We start from the raw sequence: 21,359 nt of genomic DNA on the forward strand, positions 1-21,359 counted from the left end.
ATCCAGTTCAATGATTATGTCACTACCTGGGTATAAGTGCTCCACTAACTGAACTTTAGCCAGATAAATTATTATAATAATAAAAATAATAACAACATTTTTAAATGGCCCAGGGCTATCAGAATGTTTCATCCAGAGGAAAGGAAGTGTGATGATTATCAAATTTGACCACTGTGAAGTACAGATTGCGCTCATGACAGTCTTGTAACTGATACAAGGGAAAATGGAAAAAAATAACATCCTTCTTACGGGAGGAATGAAAACATCTGTGATTGTTCCATGGCTAGCCATATTTTTCTGAAAAGTGAAACTAATGGTCCACAGTAGACAAATGCTGAAAAATGATTTCATACATATAAAAAAAGTATCATGTACACAGGAAGAAGGAAGATTTATACCAAAATTTAGCGTACCTTATTGGAGAGCACCTAAAGAATAATTTGTTCCCTCACCAAACAATGAGTTGGTGCTATTTCTCACAATTCCTTTCCCTAGTTATCAGACCGTGGTTAATATAAAACGACAACAAATCTTCAAACTTACTCTTCAAATCATTAAAATCAGTAATTTTGACATAGCAACCTGTGCACAGAACAACATTCATGTATAACAATAATTTGTTGATTACCATAATAACAAAGAATTTATTTATGATGGAGCAACTAACCATAAATAAATTTAACAACACGCCCAAAGTTGGTACTAGGAACCAAGGTAAGTTGGTACCAGGAACTAAGGTAAGTTGGTACCAGCACCTAATTACATCACACCAGTTGGTACCAGTCACCAAGAACTATTTACGTCTCCAGTGACAAATGAATATTAAACAGCGGTTCCTGTGGTGGTGAGAGTTTTGGGAAGATTTACCACTGTCACTTACAGTACGTATTTTCGTTGCCAATGATTTGGGTGTTAATGTATTTTGTACAAAAATGCATATGCCACCAGATGCTGCTATTGAGAGACAAAGATTATCTGAAGTGAAACAGATGTAGTATAACAGTTAGGGGAACCATTATCAGAATTATTGTGGTGAAAGAATTGAAATTCGTGACAGGGTTATGTTTCCAATAAATTTCTTCAACAAGTAGGCTATTATGTTTAAAAGTTTATGGTAACAGAAAGGTCATTCAAATACACGTATTTCTAAAACAAGTAGAAGATGAATTACAGACTGGAATAATTTACCAATGGTGCATATCTACACCAATTGCCAACTTCTTTGAAAACATTTAACAAAAGACGAGGTAAAGAACTGCCACTTGACCAACAGCCCTGAATTTAGATTATTGGTGACTGATTGATGAGTCCTTGAAATGCATCAGATATTCCCACAGGACTGGACCACACTGGTTCATTTTTAATTTTCCACATACTGCTTACCTAAATATAGGCCATTTGTAGACAGCACTGGTTCTATTACCCAAAGTGAAGTATTCTTGAATGAAAATAGTTAACTGCTTCAAGAATCAGGAATGACATACAGAAGATGAAAAGTATTGCATATGGAAGAAAACAGTAGATTTTTAATTAAATGTCATATCCACGAAATAAGGATATTATTCACCTCCCCTGCTAATTTTTTTTTCAACTGATACACCGAATAATCTCTTAATTGATGTTTTATGTGTAATGCATGAGCTTGAGAGAATTCTAGTGATGCAATTAGTTTTCAATGTGTATCAATGTCATTAGTGCACAAATATGTTTCTTGCAAATAGGAATCATGTGTCGATATTTAGTTTAAAACTATTTCCTATTTTGTTCTTTTAACTTCACATTAAATATCTAAATTGCTACAGACAATTCAAAACGATAATCAGAAGGTTAGGTTTATGTATCACAGGCTTGTTTATATTCAACCGATGTGTCGGCCATGTTGATTTTGTATTAAGGTCTGATATATTATATAATACTTAACTATTTATTCTTGCTCATAACGGTATGAAGAGATCTGTAACATTTATTTAAATACTCGATTATGTGATTTCCCATATCATCTTCCTTATATTAATCATTGATTATTTACAGCGATTCCCGTAAAGTACATTCACTCCATTAACTCAGAAATTACAAGCAAGATAATGTTCTCTTGGTAAGAATTCGTAGTCTGCAGTCCGTCTCACAAATTGTGCCTATCAATAATTTAATGGTGCTTACCTAGGCTAATAATTTCACCCAGGTTTCACGCATCCTCCACCTGTTAACGCCAAAGTAGACTTACGTTAACTAAGTGATGCTCAGTTCCAGAGTTCTAAAAGTGTTCACCTCCATGACGCCCAGTTCGAAACAGATCTCATACGTATTATTATTATTACTGTAAAGGCATTATGGCAAGTGTACCGAGAGAGAAGGCATTAATTATACGAGCGATTATAGGATTACAGGGAGGAAAGAAAGTAAGTAAGTAAGTAAGTAAGTAAGTAAGTTGGTTGGTTGGTTGGTTCAGATATCCTGGATTCAGGAGGTCAGTTGGACTGTATTGCAATTGACTTACCGGTATCTAAGGCATTTTATAGGATAGATCATGGGAAACTACTGGCAAAATGAGTGCAATTGGACTTGACAAAAGAGTGACTGAATGGGTGGCTCTGTTTCTAGAAAATAGAACTCAGAGAATTACAGTACGTAAAAATTAAGAGTGGAATTCCACAAGGCAGTATTATTGGACCTTTATGTTTTCTTATATATATCAAAGATACAGTATGTGTAAAGAAGTGGAATCAGAGATAAGGCATTTTGCAGATGATGTTATTCTGTACAGAGTAACAAATAAGTTACAAGATTGTGAGCAACTGCAAAATGACCTCGATAATGTTGGGAGATGGACAGTAGGCAATGGTATGATGATAAATGGGGATAAAAGTCAGGTTGTGAGTTTCACAAATATGAAAAGCCTTCTCAGTTTTGATTACTGCATTGATGGGGTGAAAGTTCCCGTTGGGGATCATTGTAAATACTTAGGTATAAATATAAGGAATGATTTTCATTGGGATAATCACATAAATATGATTGTAAATAAAGGGTACAGATCTCTGCACATGCGTATGAGGGTATTTAGGGGTTGTAGTAAGGATGTAAAGGTGGGAGCATATTTGTCTCTGGTGAGACCTCAACTTGAGTATGGTTGCAGTGTATGGGACCCTTACCAAGATTACTTGATTCAGGAACTGGAAAAAATCCAAAGAAAAGCAGCTCGATTTGTTCTGGGCGATTTCCGACAAAAGAGTAGCGTTATAAAAATGTTGCAAGGTTTGGGCTGGGAAGACTTGTTAGAAAGGAGACGAGCTGCTCGACTAAGTGGTATGTATGTCTCGAATATTATTACAATTTTTTTTTTAAGTCCACCTGTTCAATACAATACAATACTTGTAAGTGGTATGTTCCGAGCTGTCAGTGGAGAGATGGCGTGGGAGGACATCAGTAGACGAATAAGTTTGGATGGTGTCTTTAAAAGTAGGGAAGATCACAATATGAAGATAAAGTTGGAATTCAAGGGGACAAATTGGGGCAAATATTCGTTCATAGGAAGGGGAGTTAGGTATTGGAATAACTTACCAAGGGTGATGTTCAATAAATTTCCAATTTCTTTGCAATCATTTAAGAGAATGCTAGGAAAAAAACAGGTAGGTAATCTGCCACCTGGGTGACTACCCTAAATGCAGATCAGTAGTGATTGCTTGAAGTTGCCGCAATTTGTCCTCTTGAATTTCATCTTCATATTCTGATCTCTCCTCCCCTTTAAACAAGCTCATCCGTCGACATTTGCCATTCCACGCCTTCTGACAGATCAGAGCGTACCACTTAGTCGAGGAGCTCATCTCATTACTCCCAAGTCTTCCCAACATTTTTGTAATGCTACTCTTTCATCGCAAATCAGCAAGAATAAATCATGCTGTTATCTCTTTTTAACAATATTCTTTATGTCACACCAACACACGTAGGTCTCATGGTGACGATGGGACAGGAAAGGTCTAGGGGTCGGAAGGAAGCAGCCGTGGCCATATTTAATGTACAGCTCCTGCATTTGGCTGGTGTGAAAATGGAAAACCATGTTTAGGACCGCCGATAGTGGTATTGAAACCCACTGTCTCCTGCATGCAAACACAGCTGCGTGCCCCTAACCGCACAGTCAACTTGCTCGTGCTATTATTTTTTTCATAATTTCCAGTTATTGTATCTAATAATACTGGTGAAGAGCCCATACATACAGATCATTAAATCAAGATCTGTGTACAAGGACGTTCTCAACTCATGAGTCAAATGTTACCCAATTACAACAGTCAAGTTTTAGGGAGGAAGGGGGTCTGAGAATGCTCTTGGTAAACTTGTCAGAGTGTAGTAAAACACAATTAAAATTGGGTACATTGATAGAATCTCATGAGACTGATGTGGTGATAGGAGTGCAGTCGTGGTTGAAAGAAGGGGTGGGTAATAGAGAAGTATTTCCAAAAGGGTATACAGTCTATCGTAGAGACCGAGGAGTAAAAAGGGAGGGGGGTGTTTATTCTGGTGAAGGATACTTATTGTTCGCATGAATGCTTTACCGATGAAAGGGATGAAATATTAGGGATAAAAATAGTTTGTGAGAATATTAAGGAGGTGGGAATTATGGGAACATATAGGCCTGGAAGAGAGGAAAGAGATATGGAAATATTTGAGAAAATAAGAGATTATACTCATAAAAACAATAATAATGATATGGTAATAATTGGAGGAGTACTAAACTTGCCTGAAGTTGAATGAAATGGAGCTGCAAGTGAAGCCCATGAACAGAAACTGGCAAATAAGTTCATTGGGGAGGGAGGATTTACACAGGTACTACAAGAACCGTCTCGTCTCAATAACTTGCTAGATGTATTCTTGGTTAAACCATGGGAAATTGTTGATAAAACTGAGGTAATTGAAGGAATAGGTGACCATAAGGCTGTAATAATGGATGTAGGACTCATACCAAAAATGCTTAATAAGAGGGTCACACAAGACAAGAAATTTTACAGAAAAACTAAAGTTGATGAATTTGGGATTTACCTTAAATCACAATTCAGTTGTTGGATAATTGAAGGGAGTAATGTGGATACACTTTGGGCTAAATTTAAAGGAATCATTTGGGAAGGAGAGAAGAGATTTTTACCTGTTAAAAAGGGTAAAATGACCTCAGACACTGTTTATTATACAAGGGAAATAAGGAAATTAAAAAGAAAATGTAGAATAGTAAACAGGAAAATCAAAGAGGGTAGGGAGAGTAGAGAAACTAGAAAACAGCTAATGAGGGAACTGAATAGAGTGAAAAAGGAAGAGGGTAATGACCAAAAAGTGAAATGGAAAAAAAGCTGTATTCATATATCATGAATCAAAAAGGAAAAGGAATCCAAATTCCTACAATGGTGGGAGAAGAGGGTGAACACTAACAGATACTGAGAAAGCAAACTTATTTAGTAGGGAATTTAGAGATTCAGTAGATGATTTTCAGGAGCTGGAAACCATAACCGTAACCGAAGATAGAGAGGGAGAGACACAGAGGGAAACAAAAAGCTTCTCATTCATAAATGAAGATATTTTCAGAGAAACCCAACTGCTTCAGCAAGGAAAAGCAGCAGGAAGTGATCAATTTACTGGGGAGGTATTAAAACAATGGGGTGGTACATAGTGCCTTATTTAAAATTTCTCTTTGACTGTGTCATAAATAATAGTGTTATACCAAAGGAATGGAAGGGATCTATAATAATACTAATTTATAAATGAAAGGGTGATAAAAGGAAATCAGAGAACTCCAGACTAATCAGCCTGACCAGTATAGTTTGTAAAATACTGGAGAGTTTCATAGCAAAGTACATCAGAGGGATATGTGATGATAAAAATTGGTTCATGAGGAGCCAGTATGGATTTAGAAAGAAATGTTCCTGTCAGGCACAACTGGTGGGATTTCAGCAGGACATATCAGATCAATTGGATTCAGGAGGTCAGTTAGATTGCATAGCCATAGATCTTTCCAAAGCCTTTGATAGAGTGGAACATGGAATATTATTAAAGAAATTGGAGGGAATAGGATTGGACGTAAGGGTTATACGTTGGATAAAAAAACATTTCTAAATTCAAGGGTTCAGAAAGTCAAAGTAGGAAATAATGTATCACAGGAAGAGAAAGTTTGGAAGGGAATCGCACAGGGTAGTATAATCGGTCCATTACTTTTCTTAATATACGCAAATGATTTAGGGAACAATATAACATTGAAAATAAGATTGTATGCAGATGACATAATTGTTTATAGGGAAATAAATAACATTGAGGATTGTTCAGAATTATAAAGGACCTTGAGAGTATCCAACAGTGGGTTTAAGAAAATAATATGGAGGTTAATGGAGGCAAATCAACTGTTACAACTTTTACAAACAGGAGCTTTAAAACTGAATTTGAATATACTTTGGATGGGGTAGTTATACCAAAAGATGGCAAGTGCAAATACTTAGGTGTGAGATTTGAAAGTAATTTGCACTGGAAGGGTCATGTTGATGACATTGTTGGGAAAGCATACAGATCATTACATGTCATAATGAGGCTACTTAAAGGATGCAACAAAGAATTAAAAGAAAAATGTTACTTAAGTATGGTTCGTCCATTATTGGAATATGCAAACAGTGTTTGGGATCCTCACCAAGAATACCATATAAAAGAAATAGATAGTATGCAGAGGAAAGCAGCAAGATTTCTAACAGGGGATTTCAGGAGAAAAAGTAGTGTATCAGAAATGTTAGAGGAAATTGGGTGGGAAACTTTAAGTAAGAGAAGGGAGAAAACTAGACTACAGGATTATGTAGAGCCTATACAGGAGAAGAAGCATGGGGAGAAATCCGTAAGAGGCTTCATATGGAAAGTAATTATATCTGCCGAACTGACCACAAGTATAAAATTAGAAGAATTTTAGCAGAAGTGACTGGGGTAAATTTTCATTCATTGGGAAGGGCGTGAAGGAGTGGAACAGTTTACGAGGGGTAGTGTTTGATCCATTTCCGAAATCTGTAGATATATTCAAAAAGAGAATAAACCGCAACAGAGAAAATAAATGAAATATTAGAGGGCATTCAACCAGTGCAGGTTATTGTAAATAAAAGAATGTATGTGAAAAAAATTTATTCCATCCCCTGGTCTAAGGAGTTTGGACAGCCAAAGTAGGGGACTGCCTATAGGGGTGAAGTACAGTGGGGACTTTGAGGGCCCTGGGACCTCTATGGTAGTTGTGAAGGCCCTTCAGGAACTCTGAATTGTGGTGACAAAAGGGGCTCTGCATAAGACGCAGCAGGTCGTTATGCTACTTAGGTTCCAAAATGGGTTAAAAGAATAAGTAAATGAATGCAATGTAAATTTTAATCATATACCAGTTATATAGTATTATTTGAAGTAATTCCACATACTGTATATGAGTTGACTATGTATCTAAGTACAGGAGATATCATAAGTAGATTTTGTAAACAATATAAATTTATTGAGGATGGGCTGTTTGTTTAATAGAAAAAATTGTTAGCATAAATTGTATATTATTGTTGTTACAAGTGAACTATGTAGTGCAAGTGGAATGCATTTTTTAGAAGACTTTATTGGCGAAGTACAATATGACGTTTTATTTTTATTGACCTAACCTGTACTGTATAATATTGTAACGCGGGCATTTGTAAATAGTAGAATTCTGTTCTATAGTTCCTGGAAAGATCCAGAAAGTCACATGAATTATGGAACAGCGTGTGTTGTTGTAATGTATTCTAGAAAATATTTCTGACTGTTCTGGAAATACGACATTCGCGATCAGGCGTATTCTAGAATGTTTGTCAAAGTTCGCGATCGAAAGTAAGGTTGTGATTGGTGAGTCTAGGTGGTGATAGGGAACTCCTGCACGCTGATTGGCTGCCTCCAAGGCCGGAATTTCCTATATATAGTGAGCGAGGCAGTGTTCGAATGAATTCTGTGTCCTGAAATCTGTCGATCTTGGTCTATCTGTCTGCAAGCAGCCTATCTGTTTGACGTCTCCCGGTTTCCGGGATGGCACTCTCCTCGGTTAAGCACTCTTGAATTCCGTTCCTGCTAAAATTTCGGTAATGTTCCGATTTGATTTTCATACAAGAGTCTGCCCTAACCTCGCCTAGATTCACTAAATTAGTTACTTACGACGCCTTAGTTTTTCAGCTGGACTTACCTGTTCGTTTCCGAGGCATTCCCATTTCTTGTTTCACTAATATACGTAGATTGTAGTTTAATATTATTTCCCTTGGGGTTTGCCTCTGGTAGATCTGTATCACTTGAGGTACGCTAGATTTTGGAGAAACTGTTCCACTTCACTGTATAGTGCATTGTACAAGTGCATTGGTCAATAGATGTATAGTTGATTTGATATTTGAATTTACACTGCCACGAAATAAGCTATGCATATCACTGAACTCATAGCTCGTAACTTGGAATTGTATGTGAAATGTATTTGTAAAATTACTTGGTAAATAATATTTTTCAAATCTAAGGATAACGGCCATTTATTTCTGAATCCGCTATCTAAGCCATGTCCATGCTTTTGTTAGGTTCCCAGCCCTTTTCATCTTCCCGGTTTGTTGTTCACTAGTTGGCCCTACTGATATTTACGTACATGTTTTGTTGGGAGATCCGCGTAATGCCAGCTACTGTTCCGAGTGTGTAGTGTTTTCTTATATAGTGTAGTTTGCTCTTACCTTCCCCTTTTACTCTGTTTGTGCCTTGTTTGCTGTTACCACTGTAGTAGAGGTAACAATTGTATTGTAATGGTCATAGCGTCCGCCATGTCAACTGGCAGTGGGCCCGTCCCGGCAGCGTATAGACCCACCCCTTACGCTTCAACTGCGCCAATCACTAGCAGCGCTTAAGTGCTAGGCCAGCACCACTCGCGGTCTCGTAGCAGAGGAGTATGGAAATGACTCCACCATTAATCTGGAGAGTTCAATCTCGCGATGTTCCTGGATCTATCCAGCATCCGGACGATTCTAGAAGGGCCAGCGCAGGTATATAAGAGAGGAACGACCTGCCTGGAGTTAGTGAGAGTTAGAAGTTGGTGTGGTTCAGTCGTGAGCGACTGCCAGTGTAGTGAAGTATGTGAACTGCCGTGATTATCGGACTAGTGTGCTACAGTGCGGACTGTCGGCGAAGGAGGGAACGTGTAGCCGTGCGACGTGGGACCTTGTGTGTGAGTGTAAAACTGTGTAGTGTGAGAACAAGTGAGAAACGAAGGGATAGAGCGCGCGTGAACTGCGTAAGTGTGTGTTATGAGCAAAAGTTGTACGTAGTCTTGTGTAGTTTAGCGCGTAGCTATTGAAGCTACCAGTCTAGTGTTAATTGATCCTACTTCCCCGCCAACTCGTTACAATATTCTAGAAAACATTTTGTCTTCTCTTGTTAATTTAATATTTAGTGCTTGACAATAATGTATTTTATTGTACCATTTGCCACCGAGGTAGACACCTCATTTGCAAATAAAGAGATTTGATTTGATTTGATTTGATTTGATTTGATTTGATTTGATTTGATTTGATTTGATTTGATTTGATTTGATTTGATTTGATTTGATTTGATTTGATTTGGGCAGATGAAAAATGAAAAAATTAAAGTTACAGAAATGAAAAAAATAAATAAAAGAGAGCACGATGTGATATGATACAATTCAACTAGGGTTTAATGCAAAAGAAATAGGTTTCAGGCTCATTCGTGGTTATAAAAAAAAGGAACATGTGAGTAATGGGTTGCTTAGTGGGACAATGGACCAATTCAAATAGGAAGATAATGATATTAATTTAATGGTATTTACATGGCTCAGTATACCTCTGTTTATTTTAAGAAAAAATAAAATCAGATGGCGAGGAAACTGCATACCAGAATAATAGCAAAACATTAGAATATATTTGTTACCTTTACTCAAGGAGTGATTAGCTATTTAAAATAGTTTTTTGAGTTATAACTGATTTACATACAGAGACATATTTACCACTAGCACTCTGAATTAGTTATTATGTGTCTTACTAATTTTATAGAGTATCTGGTAAATAATAATAATAATGTATGTTCTATCGTCAGCCCAAAGGCTGTTTGGATCCTCAACAGCTCTGCCATCAGCTGTCATAAATGGCCTAGGCATCACTGAAGAGGTGTACTATGGAAATGAGGAGCTAGGTAGTTTCCCATTGCTTTCCTCACCACGGATTTATGGATTGGAATAACTTACCAAAGGAGATGTTCAATAAATCTCCAATTTTTTGAAATCATTTAAGAAAAGGTTAGGAAGACAACTGATAAGGAATCAGCGACCTGGGCGACTGCCCTAAAGGAAGGTCGGTCGGTTGGAAAAGGAGGTCTGACACCTCAAAAAGTGAAGGTATCAGCTAAAGGAAAGGCCTCAGAAACACAATACAAGAGACGTGAGCACACAAGGCCAGAGCCGCACTTGCAAGGTGAAAGGCAGCGGTTACGAGGTCGAGAATGTAGCGGGGAAAAATATGGACGGTCTTTTCCAGTCCCTAATAGAACAGATATTATGAGTTACTCCTTCCTCTTCTTCTACCACAGTTGTGGGTGCGTTGCCCTATTTTACGACCGAATGCTCTTCCTGACGCCCATCACTACTGCGTGTTTCTGTGGTGCTTGGTAGTGCGGCGTGTTGTTTGAATATGAAGAGCAAAGTGTTGGGACAAACACAAATACCCAGTCCCTGAGCGAGGATAATTAAACAGGCGTGATTAAAATCCCCAACCTGACTGGGAATTGAACTGGGGACCCTCTGAACTGAAGGCCTCGATGTTGACCATTCAGCCATTAGCTCTCACACATGATAACTGATCACCTTCCAGCTTAATCATTTTCAATAACACGTCTGTGGTTTGCAGTCTGCTTACGTAAGTGAAGTTACGTAGCCGTTTGTGATTTCGTGCATGGTGTCTTTGTGTGATTAACGGTAATTGTAATGGTGTTTTGCAGACTGCAGTGCTCATGTACATGAATGCAGAGCTTGCGATCTTGCATTACATGTATGGTTTGCCGGATGATAATGCATTGAAGGCACGTCACATGCATCAGGAACGATACCCAAGGCGCACACTGCCAGACTGAAAGACATTTGAAGGAATCCATCGCCGCGAACACGGGAGTTTTGCACGTCCACCAGGAACCGCGGGACGGTCAGTTAGTACAACCTTTGAGGAGGAGGAAACTTTACTCAGCGCTGTGATTAAAAGGAGGTTAGACTTGCAGAGTAATAGACTGCACATGTTGATCTGGAGATCCTGTTGTATCCGTGTTATCAGCACTAGGAAGTTAGACTTGCAGAGTAATAGACTGCACATGTTGATCTGGAGATCCGTATTATCTGCAGTCTGTAAAATCTTTGTCTCCTGCAGATTATGATGGTGCTCCCACACATTTCAGTCTGCCTGCCCGCAGGTATCTGAACCCCCTTTTTCCTGAGCGCTGGAGCGATTGCATGGCCACCAGTTCTGACTTGAACCTCCTGGACTTTTACCCATGGGGACACATTAAGTCCCTTGTGTACGTGACTCCTGTTCCTGATGAAGCAACTTTACGTGAGCGCATTGGGACAACCTGTCAGGCAGAACGCACTACACCAGGTATTTTTGATCGCATGCTTAAGTCAATGCAACAAGGAGTGGAAGCTTGTATTCAAGCTGAAGATCGTCACTTTGAACATTTCCTCTGAAACATGCTCAAAGTGTTTCAGCTGCCGTTACAGACATACAGTACAAAAGTTTGAATAAATCTGTAAGTATACGATTCCGGGCCCATGTTGTCATAAACTTCCATCTGTGTGAGGAATCCATTACTAAATGTTTGCCGTTGAGTTTTGGTGCACCCTGTATATGATAGATAATGGCATTCCATTCCTTCAGGTGGTAAAATTAATGTTCTTGGGGGAGATTTCTTAAAGGTTTTGCCTGTTTTGACACAAGCATAATTTATCATTATAATAAATAATCTCCTCTTCGAGCCTTCTTCAAAATATGCTGCTTACATAAAAATATGCAGGCAAAAGCATAAAAATGGAATTCATTGATTTTTGCAAGAAATCTATAACAGCGGCTAACCCTCTGTAGATGGTGATGGAACAACTGGTATTGAGCTACCAGCCAAATTTTTGCATATGATAATATCGTGATTGAAATTTATAGAAAAATGTTCAGTTCTGCAAGAGATGTCATAATTTCTTTGAAAGTTGCTATTAATTATTAATTTGAAAGCCACTGGGCTTATACCCGATAGTTTAAAACCATATAGTAGCATCAACAGATTAATACCGAAGATGAACGCTAGCTATTTTAATATCCTACATAATTCCTGAATTCTTTGGAATTAATAGTTTGCCTCCATGTATTCATATTTAAAAAATGGAGCCATACTTATCTCCTTATAAATTGGAAAGTTTCCCCAACTGCTCCTAAATGGAACCAGATTAGGGCCTAATTCTGTGAAGTAAGTACGAAAATTGTTTAGATTTGGAATTAATAAGTGGAAACAAGCTGGACTGTTGCCTACAAGATACAAAAGGCCGGGCAATACAGCACACTGGACTCGGCACCGAGATACTTCCGACATTATAAACCATCACTCTCATTTTTGATTCGTATTGAAAACAGCGATTTCACTTCGTTTACAAAAAGAGTACATTTATTGTTCCATCTACTCAATACAATTGACCACATAACGTAGTACTGATTGACCACATAACGTAGTACTGATTGACCACATAACGTAGTACTGATTGACCACGTAACGTGGTACTGATTGACCACGTAACGTGGTACTGATTGACCACATAACGTAGTACTGATTGACCACATAACGTAGTACTGATTGACCACGTAACGTGGTACTGATTGACCACGTAACGTGGTACTGATTGACCACATAACGTAGTACTGATTGACTACATAACGTAGTACTGATTGACCACGTAACGTGGTACTGATTGACCACACAACGTAGTACTGATTGACCACGTAACGTGGTACTGATTGGCTACATAATGTAGTACTGATTGACCACGTAACGTGTTACTGATTGACCACATAACGTAGTACTGATTGACTACATAACGTAGTACTGATTGACCACGTAACGTGGTACTGATTGACTACATAACGTGGTACTGATTGACCACATAACGTAGTACTGACTGACTACATAACGTAGTACTGATTGACCAAGTAACGTGGTACTGATTGTATTGAATAGATGGAACAATAAATGCACTCTTTTTGTAAACTAAGTGAGATACTTCTGACAACCGCCACTAGAGTTCTCATTGCAACGCGTTCAAGTACAGAAAGCTATAAGAATTCATTAAAAATAGTAATTTCAGAAGATAGATGTGAGATAAAAAATAGACCAAGGGCAGTAGTATGACTTACTTTCTACAACGTACTTCTTACACTTTGCTTAAACGAAGTAAGTAATTCACAAAAGAAGCAGAGAAGTCCATTAGCGAGTTTATAACTTCTTCCCATTTTCTCTAATTCTGCCTCACTGTATACGATAAACTGATCGAGATTGCAGTCATAAATACTGTAACTTTGGGTTTAATTGCCATCTTAAAAATTATCAGCGATCCTATCTTTTCCTCCACACGTCTGATGTTGCGACATTCGTACTGAAGCCTCTGTTTGGAGAACGATGTTATGCCCGTTATGCCATTAGGAAATCCTATGTAATTTTTCCGCATCTTCTGATGTGGTACAGTTAGGCAGTGCAAGAATCTCAAATCTGTAGCCGGTAGGTGCCAGAGGACGCAAATTTTTAGCATAATTTCTCCGTATTTCAATTTTTCTTCCTGTAAGATTCAATTTGTTGTAACAGGAAAAAAGCTCTTAAATGATAATTTGTACCATAATTTAAAATTTGATTTACATTTTGGTCGAGTTCAGATACCATAAAGCATTCGTCTGATTTCATTAGCGTATTCTAATTCTCAATATAAAGACTGTTTTCCGTAACCTGGCATTTGAAATCTCATCAATATATATTTAGATTTAACAGAGACACTCATAACCTTTCCTTGTCATAGAAACGAGACTTGTACTTTTTTGTGGCTGATGTAGAAGAGTTAAGTGTTGAAGATATGGTATGGCAAAACATCATTTCTGGCAGCTGGATCCTTCCTGCGTTTAATACTTTTCTGTTAATAGGACATACACTAAAAACAGAAGGAACTTTGTAGGGAAGAATTTGCTTGATTGATATGCTTACACTGAAATCTGGTGTATTAAAATGCAAGCTACATACTCGTGCCTCAAAATAGCTTACATGCATTTCTCTCTGAAGCCGCACTCCAAAGGAAAACATGGAACGTCACATTTTCTTGCTTTTTAGCAGTATCCGTAGTACATACACACAACAGTGCACCATGCTTATCAAACTCATGGACACTCACCGACAGAAACAATACTCACAATAAATGGCATAAAATCAGCACAACATCACAATTACTCCGTACATCACAATGTTCCAGTCCGCCAAGAGCAGAACAGAAACCTGATATCTAGTGGCCAAACCGTGAACACGGTCGGGACGTCTTTTCAGTGGCAAATTAGTAGCTATGTCCTGGCCTCATCTCGTAGGCAACGGCTGGACAGAGAGCTCTAATCCCTCGAAATGACTGAACAATATACAATAAAACACTTGCTTGTCTTTCAAGAGGTAGGCATTTAAACCTCAAGGGATGTGACCTCAGCCATGGCCAGAGCAAGGGGCTGGGTGCTCTGCATTTGGGAGATAGTGGGTTCGAGACTCACTGAGGTTGGTTTTCCGTGGTTTCCTATTTTCACACCAGCTGTACATTAATTAACGTCATGGTCACTTCCTTATGACATTGTTGCTGTAACAGCTATCTATCACAAATATAAAGACAGAAACCTTCCACCTTATCCATACAATTATTCTATTATAAAGTCAATTTGTTGGGCTTTGAATTTCTGTTAGGTGAAGTGCAAAAGTTCCCTTCTTCATAGTCGCGTTCATAAGAGCAACAAATTGACTCTGAGATGAGCTAATGAACATGATATGCAACCTCTTCAACATCATCATACAATAATAAACCTCCTACTGACGTGGAATTTATAAATACAGCACTACGCAACTTAGCAATAAGAGATTTTATATTAGGTGTATAACATTAAAACAATGGATTGAATGAGTAAGAATATGTACAAATATCAAGGACAGTATTTTAATGGACTCCTTCAAGCACGTTTTATTATCATAACATACCATCATTTAACATTAATCATTGGCAATTAACATAGTAATATTTTACCAGCTCAACATTGAAATGTTAAGTGTGTCAACAACGCAACACTGGTTTAAATGAGTGAACATCAAGATCAGCATCACTTGTGAACTTCGCAGACTTTTAAAAACCACTTTTTGATCATAATTTATTACCACAATACATCATCTTAAGTTAGCATGAGCCATTCATAATTAGGACAAGGTGTGTTTTAGCATTATAAGTTGTTATTATTAAGACGATAGGTTCTTCAGCTGAAGATGATCTGCTAAAAGTGTCAAAACCGGTACTGACATATTAGGATGTTTTAAGCACTTTACTCATATAGTAGAATAAATGTATTGATAAGGTGGGAAGTTCCTGTCTTTATATTTGCGAATACTTTAACCATCAATACAGACAATGAAGTTAATAGATTATAACAGCTGTCTATGTCGGTGTAACCAAAGGAAAACGGTAAAAAGGTAAAGTAAAAGGAATGTCACGAAATATTTACCCCAGTGACCAGATGACTTGACGGGTTTAAGCTATTAATGTGTTTATAATTCTATCACCACATGAAAAAACTACTCGCGTTGAGTGAAGTGAAGAACAGAGGCATCATCTGCACAACCGTATGATGTACACAAGGAGAAAGTTCATACACATGAACCCTGAATTTGATGTTACGCTGGACTCCATGGAGGCGTTAGGACTGATGGTAGTAACAAATTTATAACGGGCACTGGGTTAGAAGCTCTGAGAGGCTCATTAACAATAGTAGGAAATCATCTGTACTCTTAAATACGTCTGTCCTATAAGAAGTTCTCATGTTTACTGGGTAATACGGCATAGAGAAAACCTCCAAATGCATTTCTCTCTCTAATGATCAGTAACTGTACTTGAGAACATTCTTTAGCAGACAAAGTAGGGCCTCAATACCACAAACAATTTAAAATTAAGTGATTTCCTCAATTGTGTGGAAACTTGAAGGGCTTCAAATTGTGATTCTTGGATGGCTCTATGAATTATGATCCTTGGATGGCTCTATAAATTATGATTGTTGGATGGCTCTATAAATTATAACAATCACTTGCGTCCTAAAAGCGGTTCCAGCCTCAAACTGTTTGTTTCCTTACTCATTTTCTTACTCATTCAAATCCTAAACATATTAATTTATTTATATAATTCTTTCTGTAATGTGTTCCTTGAGATTACTCACAGAGCCAGGGACGTAGTGCACATTGTATGTGGAATACCTTGTAGAGGAGAGATGTGTTTACTGCAACAGCCAGGGACGTAGTGCACATTTTATGTGGAATACGTTGTAGAGGAGACATGTGGAAGTTCAAGAAAGCGGAGATTTTTATTAGTGGAATACTGTGTAGAAGGGATACTGACTGGAAGTTGATTGGGGATTTAAATGAGACTATGGAGTGGGTATGTGGGAAACTGGGAGTGAAATTTCTAGATCCTAATGGGTGGGTAGGAGATAGGGATCTGCGCTCAGATGGTCTTCATTTAAACCGCAGTGGTACGTATAAGTTAGAAAATTTGTTTGGAAGGGTAATAGGGAGGTACATTCAGGGAAACGGGATGGCCTAGGGAGCGGTGATAAGGGAACAGGGAACTGGAAATCAAGTAGGGATGACATAAAATTGTTAGTGTTGAACTGTAGAAGTATTGTAAAGAAAGGAATAGAATTAAGTAATTTAATAGATATATATTTACCAGATATTGTAATAGGACTTGAATCATGGCTGAGAAATGACATAATGGATGCAGAAATTTTCTCATGGCACTGGAGTCTGCATGGAAATTCTATGTTCCCATGGAGGGAATTAGATATTTTTCCTCCAATAGAGCATATTAAAAATCTGATCAAAAATTAGATGTTGGCTTTTCCGGCATTTGCTCTATTAACCAGCATTTCATCTTAGGTCTGACACTAGACTCGTCAGAGTGGGATGTGTCAGATCCTACCCACTGACGCTGGGTGTATGCAGGTGAACTTATCAGAAGCCTATTTAAGAGGCACAGTCTGATAACTGCATAGGGAGATAAAACTCCACAATGGAATGAATGCCCGCCTAGCAATTCCAAATGGAAATTCTAAGTTCCCCTGGAAGGAATTAGAGTGTGTATCGTAGAGATAGGATAGGAAGGGTGGGAGGGGGAGTATTCATTCTGGTGAAAGAAGAATTTGTAAGCTACGAAAAAGTTAAAGATGAGACACATGAAATTCTAGGTGTAAGGCTCATTTGTAAAGAAAATAGGCAACTTGATATATTTGGAGTGTACAGATCGGGAAAGGGTAGCACTGACGCGGATTTAGAATTATTTGATAGGATAGTCAGCTATGTGGGAAACGACATGGAAAGAAATGTGATTGTAGCGGGAGATCTGAATTTGCCAGATGTCAATTGGGAAGGAAATGCAAACGACAGGAAGCATGACCAACAAAAGGCAAATAAGTTATTATGGGAAGGACAGCTGATTCAGAAAGTGATGGAACCAACCAGAGGGAAAAATATCCTGGATGTCGTGCTGATAAAACCAGATGAGCTCTATAGGGAAACTGAAGTAATCGATGGTATTAGTGATCATGAAGCTGTTTTTGTCGTAGTTAAAAATAAATGTGATAGAAAGGAAGGTCTTAAAAGTAGGACTGTTAGGCAGTATCATATGATTGATAAAGCAGGCATTAGGCAGTTTCTAAAAAGTAATTATGATCGGTGGAGAACGGTAAATGAAAATGTAAACAGACTCTGGGATAGGTTTAAAGAAATTGTTGAGGAATGAAAAAACAGGTTTGTACTTTTAATGGAGGTAAGGAATGGTAAAGACCCACCTTATTATAATAGAGAAATAAAGAGACTAAGAAACAGGTGCAGACTGGAAAGAAATAGAGTTAGAAATGGCTGTGGAAGTAAGGAGAAATTGAAGGAACTTACTAGAAAATTGAATCTAGCAAAAGAAGCTACTAAGGATAACATGATGGCAAGCATAATTGGCAGTCATACGAATTTTAGTGAAAAATGGAAGGGTATGTATAGGTGTTTTAAGATAGAAACAGGTTCCAAGAAGGACATTCCAGGAATAATTAATGAACAAGGGGAGTGTGTATGTGAGGATCTTCAAAAGGCTGAAGTATTCAGTCAGCAGTATGCAAAGATTGTTGGTTACAAGGATAATGTCCAGATAGAGGAAGTGAATAATGCTAAAATATTAAAATTTAGATATGATAACAATGACATTTACAATAAGATACAAAGTTGAAAACTAGAAAAGCGGCTGGAATTGATCAGTTTTCTGGGGATATACTAAAGACAATGGGTTGGGATATAGTACCATATCTGAAGTACTTATTTGATTGTTGTTTGGTGGGAGGAGCTATACCAGATGAATGAATAGTTGCTATAGTAGCCCCTGTGTATAAAGGAAAGGGCGATAGACATAAAGCTGAAAATGACAGGCCAGTAAGTTTGACAAGCTTTGTATGTAAGCTTTGGGAAGGCATTCTTTCTGATTATATTAGACATGTTTGTGAAATTAATAACTGGTTCGATAGAAGGCAGTTCGGTTTTAGGAAAGGTTATTCCACTGAAGCTCAACTTGGATTCCAGCAAGATATAGCAGGATATCTTGGATTCTGGAGGTCAAATGGACTGTATCGCGATTGACCTGTCTAAAGCATTTGATAGGATGGATCATTTGAGACTACTGGCAAAAATGAGTACAATTGGACTAGACAAAAGAGTGACTGAATGGCTTGCTATATTTCTGCAAAATAGATCTCAGAGAATTAGAGTAGGTGAAGCTTTATCTGACCCTGTAATAATTAAGAGGGGAATTCCTCAAGGCAGTATTATCGGACCTTTATGTTTTCTTATATATATAAATGATATGAGTAAAGGAGTGGATTCGGAGGTAAGGCTTTTTGCGGATGATGTTATTCTCTATAGAGTGATAAATAAGTTACAAGATTGTGAGCAACTGCAACGTGACCTCGAAAATGTTGTGAGATGGACAGCAGGAAATGGTATGTTGATAAACGGGGCTAAAAGTCAGGTTGTGAGTTTCACAAATAGGAAAAGTCCTCTCAGTTTTAATGACTGCGTTGATGGGGTGAAAGTGCCTTTTGGGGATCATTGTAAGTATCTAGGTGTTAATATAAGGAAAGATCTTCATTGGATGTGATTGTAAATAAAGGGTACAGATCTCTGCACATGGTTATGAGGGTGTTTAGGGGTTGTAGTAAGGATGTAAAGGAGAGTGCATATAAGTCTCTGGTAAGACTCCAACTAGAGTATGGTTCCAGTGTATGGGACCCTCAGCAGGATTACCTGATTCAGGAACTTTAAAAAATCCAAAGAAAAGCAGCTCGATTTGTTCTGGGCGATTTCCGACAAGAGAGTAGCGTTACAAAAATGTTGCCATGTTTGGGTTGGGAAGAATTAAGAGAAAGAGGAAGAGCTGCTAGACTAAGTGGTATGTTCCGAGCTGTCAGCGGAGAGGTGGCGTGGAATGACATTGGTAGATGATTAATTTTGAATGGCGTTTATAAAAGTAGGAAAGATCACAATATGAAGATAAAGTTGGAATTCAAGAGGACAAACTGGGGCAAATATTCATTTATAGGAAGGGGAGTTGGGGATTGTAATAACTTACCAAGGGAGATGTTCAATAAATTTCCAATTTCTTTGAAATCATTTAGGAAAAATCTAGGAAAGCAACAGATAGGGAATCTGCCACCTGGGCGACTGCCCTAAATGCAGATCAGGATTGATTGATTGATTGATTGATTGATTGATTGATTGATTGATTGATTGATTGATTGATTGATTGATTGATTGATTGATTGATTGATTGATTGATTGATTGATTGATTGATTGATTGATTGATTGATTGATTGATTGATTGATTGATTGATTGATTGATTGATTGATTGATTGATTGATTGATTGATTGATTGATTGATTGATTGATTGATTGATTGATTGATTGATTGATTGATTGATTGATTGATTGATTGATTGATTGATTGATTGATTGATTGATTGATTGATTGATTGATTGATTGATTGATTGATTGATTGATTGATTGATTGATTGATTGATTGATTGATTGATTGATTGATTGATTGATGATTGATTGATTGATTGATTGATTGATTGATTGATTGATTGATTGATTGATTGATTGATTGATTGATTGATTGATTGATTGATTGATTGATTGATTGATTGATTGATTGATTGATTGATTGATTGATTGATTGATTGATTGATTGATTGATTGATTGATTGATTGATTGATTGATTGATTGATTGATTGATTGATTGATTGATTGATTGATTGATTGATTGATTGATTGATTGATTGATTGATTGATTGATTGATTGATTGATTGATTGATTGATTGATTGATTGATTGATTGATTGATTGATTGATTGATTGATTGATTGATTGATTGATTGATTGATTGATTGATTGATTGATTGATTGATTGATTGATTGATTGATTGATTGATTGATTGATTGATTGATTGATTGATTGATTGATTGATTGATTGATTGTTGATTGATTGATTGATTGATTGATTGATTGATTGATTGATTCTGCAACAGCCAGGGGACGTAGTGCACATTATATGTGGAATACCCTGTAGAGGAGAGATGTGTTTACTGCAACAGCCAGAGGCGTAGTGCTCATTTTATGTGGAATACCTTGTAGAGGAGGGACGTATAGTCCTGAGCACCATACACTAAGGGTGGAACCTTACCCTTTCTCCCCTGTTATGTTAAGGTAGTGATTTATAGTACTTTTCTTGCTGTTGGGTATTTTGCAGCTCTTTTTCAGTGGCGGTAACCATACAGTATAGGGACCCTATTTGCCGATACGATGTCTTACATTTACCAATAATCTGGCACGTTCAGTCGCATTTCTAGCCTGAATTACTTATTGCCACTGTATCATTGTTAAAGTCACTAGTGATACATTTGTGAGAATATTTAAAGCATATTTTCTTTATCTGTGTATTGTAAATCTATTTGGCTAATACCAGGTAAGTAGAAT

General features: G+C 37.5%; 1 protein-coding gene across 1 annotated transcript in view; it reads right to left on the minus strand.

Annotated features, from left to right (window-relative positions):
* LOC136875823 (zinc finger protein 813) overlaps positions 1-2,214 on the minus strand; it is a 166,276-nt gene extending 164,062 nt beyond the window's left edge. The window contains exon 1 of the mRNA XM_068228179.1: positions 2,161-2,214. The gene's annotated coding sequence lies outside the window, so the exon portion shown is untranslated. The remainder of the gene's footprint in view (positions 1-2,160) is intronic.
* Between the last annotated feature and the right edge of the window lie 19,145 nt (positions 2,215-21,359).

The sequence above is a fragment of the Anabrus simplex genome, chromosome 6, assembly GCF_040414725.1.
Source record: "Anabrus simplex isolate iqAnaSimp1 chromosome 6, ASM4041472v1, whole genome shotgun sequence".
NCBI classification, from domain to species: Eukaryota; Metazoa; Arthropoda; class Insecta; order Orthoptera; family Tettigoniidae; genus Anabrus; species Anabrus simplex.